Source organism: Pistacia vera, unplaced genomic scaffold, assembly GCF_008641045.1.
Source record: "Pistacia vera cultivar Batoury unplaced genomic scaffold, PisVer_v2 Contig749, whole genome shotgun sequence".
Classification (NCBI taxonomy): domain Eukaryota; kingdom Viridiplantae; phylum Streptophyta; class Magnoliopsida; order Sapindales; family Anacardiaceae; genus Pistacia; species Pistacia vera.
Window position 1 is genome coordinate 643,400 of NW_022196611.1, and position 6,000 is coordinate 649,399.

A 6,000-nucleotide genomic window follows, 5' to 3' on the forward strand; every position below is an offset into this window, starting at 1 on the left:
CCGTACTTGTTTATTTTTCTTGTTTGATTCTGTTCTCATTGCTCAGTTTTGTTTTGCAGGTACTCACTAGCAGTCTCCATCTGAGGAGGTCTGTCGTGGCGCAGGAGAAGCAGATACAGGATATATCCAAGGCCAACGCTGGTTTGCGGCAGAAGGAAGCAGCATCCCAAAAGGCTGAACAGGAGAGTCAGCAGCGCCTCCGGGATAGTGATGTTGAGGTCGAGAGGCTACGGCGCGAGTTAGCCAAGAGGACCGCGGAGGCCGAGTCCCTCAGGGAGCAGTGCATCTCCATTGCTGATGACGCCATCATTAAGGCCCGAGGCGAGCTCATGCTGGAGTTTAAAGAAGGGCGGACCTCTCATTGGGATCTGGATGAGGACATTTTGCTTATGCAGGAGTTGTTGGAAGAGGAAATTGGTCATCCGGTGGGACAGGGTGAGGAGCAGGCGCCTGAGCTTAGTCAGCCGGGCGTTGGGGACGTGAGCGGCCTGGCTCCGGGGCCGAGCACTAGTGGTGCTTGCCTGGCGACTGATTTGACGGAGGATGAGGCTCGTGCCGAGGATGCTTAGTGCCCACTTTTTTTTTTTTTTGTATTTTGGGGCCTGCGATGCCCTTTTATCTGGCGTCTGTGTCGTTTTCTGTATTCTGAACTTGGGCGTTTGGTGCCCTATATATTACTTTTGATTGTTCTGGTTTCTCATGTTGTCTCCTTGAATGAATGAACTGTTCTTTTGTTTCTCTTCTTTATTCTTGTGCGTGTTACCTCAGCGTGGCCTGATGGCTGAGGCATGTAGGCCTTATGTCGGGCTGGGTTGGTGCTGACCCAGACACAACGGTTTAGGAATCATTCATTCGGTCAGGTTGACCGAGTATGTAGTCACCTGGATGAGTGGCGGTGCGTCTTTAGTTCAGTTTTTGGGTTGGATGGGGCCGGACCTAAGGTGCCAAGTCTTGGATCGTGCAGGCCGATCTTAAGGTGTTCTCGCGAGTCGGGCGGGGTGGATTCGAGCGTGAGTAGTTCATCATCCGGGTCGACTTGAGGGTGTCCGTGTGTATATCGGGCATGGCCGATTTGAAGGTGTTCGTACGTACGTCGGGCATGGCCGATTTGAAGGTGTTGGTACGTACATCGGGCATTGCCGATTTGAAGGTGTTCATACGTATATCGGGCATGGCCGATTTGAAGGTGTTCGTACGTACATCGGGCATTGCCGATTTGAAGGTGTTCGTACGTGCATCGGGCATGGCCGACTTGAAGGTGTTCGCGCATACATCAGGCATGACCGATTTGAAGGTGTTCGTACGTGCATCCGGCATGGCCGACTTGAAGGTGTTCGTATGTCTATCAGGCAGGGCCGATTTGGAGGTGTTCGTACGTACATCGGGCATGGCCGATTTGAAGGTGTTCGTACGTGCATCGGGCATGGCCGACTTGAAGGTGTTCGTATGTCTATTGGGCAGGGCCGATTTGAAGGTGTTCGTACGTACATTGGGCAGGGCCGATTTGAAGGTGTTCGTACGTACACCAGGCATGGCCGATTTAAAGGTGGTCGTAACTTGGTTCGAAGATGAGAATTACTGAATAATACTTCATTAAATATCTGGCCATGAGGCCGACTGTCTGAGAGGAGGTGGATAGGCCCACTCATCCTTTTTATTAACAATGAAAAGAAATGAAAACAAAATTCCCAACAAGAACGGGGTTCACCTACGAGTAGTAACGTTTGAGGTGAATGGCATTCCAACTGTTGTTGATGTCTTTTCCCTCGGGGGTCTGGAGTTTGTAGGCGCATTTCCCTGCTTCTTTGATTATCTTGTAGGGGCCTTCCCAGGTGGGTCCGAGTTTGCCAGAGTTAATCTCCTTGGTGTTTTGGAAAACTTTACGAAGGACCCAATCGCCTATCCTGAAAGTGCGGATCCTCACGCTGCGGTTATAATGACGGGCGGCTTGTTGCTGGTAGACTGCGTTGCGGATGCTCGCTTGTTCCCGTAGCTCGTCCACAGTGTCTAGGTTCTGGCAAAGGTTTTGGCTATTTGATTTCTCGTCCGCCCACTGGAGCCTGGTGGATGGAACTGATATTTTCTGCTGCATTGACTGCTTTGAACCATATGTCAGGGGAACGGTTTTCGCCAGTTAATGATCGAGCCGTGGTTCGGTATGACCAGAGGACTCGGGTAGCTCGTCCGCCCATGCGCCCTTAGCTTTCTGTAATCCTTCTTCAGTGTCGTATGATTGTTTTGTTTGACACTCGGCCTGGCCGTTAGACTGGGGGTTGGCGGGCTGTTAGAAGCTTAACTTTATTCCCCACATGTCACAGAAATCCCTGAAGCCTAACTAATGAACTGGGACCATTGTCGGTGACAATCTCTTTGGTATTCCGAACGGCAGATCACTTCTTCTCAGATGAAAGCTTTGACTTCTCGTCTCCTGACTTGGGCCAAGGCTTCGGCTTCGTTCCACTTGGTGATAGTCGTCACTGCCAACATGAAGACCCGTTGCCCCTGTGCAGTAGTAGCTTTCCCACGATGTCCATTCCCCACTTCATGAACGGCCACGGTGTCAAGGAGTGGAGTCGTTCTAGTGGAGGTGTGAGACGTAGCAAACCTCTGACAGTTGTCGCATCCTTTCGTAAGCGATCGAGTCGGTACGATAGTCGCCAGTAGTAACCCCGGTGATCACCCGTGAGCAAGACTACTCCCCCTGCATGGTTGCCGCATTCGCCTTCATGGAGTTCGATAGAACACTTTGGCCTCTTCTAGCTTATGCATTTGAGGTAGGGCCTGAGAAGACTTTCTGAGGAGTTGCCCTCATGTAGGGTGAATCTGGGCTTTGCTTTCAATCGCGTGCTTCGTTCTTGCCAGCTGGGAGCTATCGTCTTCCAGGTACTTCACTATCGGGTCATCCACAGTCGGCTTGCTCAATGCCCATGGCTTCTATAGGAGACTTTTGTTGATGGTTCTTTCCAGTTCTGGCCACTGCATGAATAGGAGGGGGATGGATGACTCAGAGAACATGGAGTGCTAGCCAGTTGGCGAGGGCGTCGGCATGGTTGTTCTCAGCTCTGGGGATCTGTACTATCGAGAACTCTCTCAATTCGGCCTGCAACTCTTTGACCATGCTTAGATGATGTCATTTTTTAGTCACGTGCTTGTGTACTACCTTGTAGTTGATTGACCACGAGTTGGAGTCTGACTTCACTTCTAGTCTCTTGCGCCGATTTCTCTGGCCAAGGTAAGTCCAGCTAAGAGGGCTTCGTATTCGGCCTCGTTATTCGTGCACTTGAACCCACAACGCCGCTATTTCTCCCTCCTGTGTGATCAGTACTATCCGATTCCGCTTCCATTGACATTACTCATCCGTCTACTAGGAGAGTCCACTTTGAAGGTGGTGCGCCGTTCACATAAGTAATTCTTTTTCGGCCTGGGCGTTTTCGCTTGTGTGAAGTCGGCAATGAAATCTGCTAGTGCCTGGGACTTGACGGCGTGCGTGGTTGGTATGATACGTCGTACTCGCTGAGTTCTACTGTCATTGCATGAGTCGGCCTGATAGCTCTGGTTTGTGCAATATTTTCTTGACGGAATGAGGTGATCACAACTACAGGATGGCATTGGAAGTACGGTCTGAGCTTCCTGGATGCATGGATAGGGCAAGGGCAAGCTTTTCCAGTTGGCTGTATCGAGTTTTGCTCGTCGAGGAGCGACTTGCTAATGTAGTAGACCGTGACTGTTTCGTTTCTTCTCGAACTAGCACTTGTGAATGGCCGTCTCTGAGACCGCTAGGTAAGTGTAGAGCTTCTCCCCGTCCATGGGTTTGGAGCAGCGGGGTGTAGTCAGATACCTCTTCAGCTGTTGTAGGGCTTCTTCGCATGAGGGGGTCCAATCGAACTTGTTGGATTTTTTGAGGGCGTGGAAGAGAGTGGCACTTGTCAGCGGACCTGGATGAAGCGGCTCAGGGCGGCCACTCTTCTGCAACGCTGGACGTCTCTACGCAAGTCGGGGATGGTATGCTGAGAACCGCTCTGATCTGGTCGGGTTTGCTTCTATTCCTCGCTGAGTAACCATATAGCCTAAAATTTACCTGATGAGACGCCGAATGAGCACTTTTCTGGGTTCAGTTTCATGTTGTACTTCCGAGAATGGGAATGCCTGGCTAAGGTGGTCGAGGTGTTGTTCGGCAATCAGGATTTGAGAGCATGTCTCGTGTAAACTTCCATGGTCTTCCCTAAGTGGTCAAGAACTTTTGTTGACCAGACTTGGTAGGTGGCTCCGCGTTTTTCATCCAAACGGCATTACTTGTAACTAGGTTCCCTTCTCTGTGATAAAGCTGTCTTCTCCTGGTCGTCCCATGCATTAGAATCTGATTGTATCCCGAGAAGGCGTCCATGAAACTGAGGAGTTCGTGCCCTGCTCCGTTTACCATCAGTCAATATGTGGAGGGGGAAAGAATCCTTGGGCAGGCTTTGTTCAGTCATTGAAGTCGATGCAGACTCTCCACTTCCCGTTCTTCTTCTTACGCCTACGACGTTTGCAGCCATTCGGGGTAGTGGACCTCTCTGATCATGCGTTGTTTAGGAGTTTTTCGATCTCTTCATTGATGATCTGGTTCCGTTCAGGTGGAATTTCCTCCTCTTCTGCTTGACTGCGGGTGATCCGGATTTGCCTTGAGCTGGTGGACCATTGCGTCTGGATTGATTCCGGTCATGTTGGCGTGGGACCAGGCGAAACAGTCTTCGTTCCGTTTTAGAAAACCATCAACTTCTCTCTTTGTCTCGGGTCGAGGCGGGAGCCTATGTGTGTTTTCTCTCTGGTCATCCGGATGTATCTGCACTTCATCCAGCTCCTCCATGGTTGGTTGGTCGGCTCTGCTCGAGGAGTTGGACGAGCCTGTAATTGCTATGACGAGTTCCCCGTGCCTTTGAAGGCGTTTTTGTAGCAGTCTCTGGAAGCTTTAGGGTCACCCTTAATCTCCCTACTCCCCACTTGGTCAGAATCTGATAGTCTGTGGAAAGTAGATGGGACTGCCCGCATTCGTGGATCCAGGGACGGCCTAAAATGACGTTGTAAGGGGATGGGCATTCGATCACCAGGAAGACGTCTGTTTGTTTACTCCGCCGGCATAGATAGAGGATGATCTCCCCGATGGTGTATTTCTCTCCAGCTGAATCCACTGCAGTGTCGGTCGCCTGTTGAATTTGCTTCTTCCAATCTCATTGCTTTGCAGCTTCGAGGAAGAGGATATTTGCTGACGAACCCCCATCTACGAACACTCTTTTCACTAGGATGTTGGCTATTTGCAGAGAGGACTAAAGCGTCTGGTGAGGAGCCTAGGGTGATTGGTTCGTCATCCTCGAACTGAATTACCTGATGGGAGTATGACTTCGAGACCGGTTGGATGGACTGGACTTCATGATGGCTAGTTCTAGCATGTCGTTTGGCTGATGAGTAAATTATCCCACTGATTGCTGATCCTCCGGAGATAGTGAGCAGAAACCCTTCGGTGTGGGTTCACGCGGAGGGGGCGACTGTTGTTTGGAGCTTTTTGGCTAATGGTGTTCTTCCCCTTGTCAGTGAGTATCACGGAGGTGTCCTCTCTTTAAGAGTGCGGCAACCTCGAGCCGCAAGGCGATGCAGTCCGCGGTGTTATGCCCATGATCGTTGTGGACTCGCACCACTTGGTTGTGTCTCTCCTTGCCTTGGATTGAGCTTACCAGGCCCTTGACACGATCCCATTCCTTTCATTATCTCTACGACCTGGGTTGGTTCGTGCTGAACTGTATTCTGGTATTTTAACTGGTTCGATCCCGAATGCCTGTTATTACTTCTCAAGGGTTGGCGGTCATATGTCTCCTGCTCTGCCCATATTCCGTGCGGGGGGTTGGTAGCGGTGCTCTGCCGGTCTAGGCTCTGGTTTCCTGTCGTTCCGCCTGGGTTCTATTGAAATGGGCGGCTCGGTTCATCTCATCTTCCTCCCACCTTATCTGGATAACGGCTCGGGCCAGA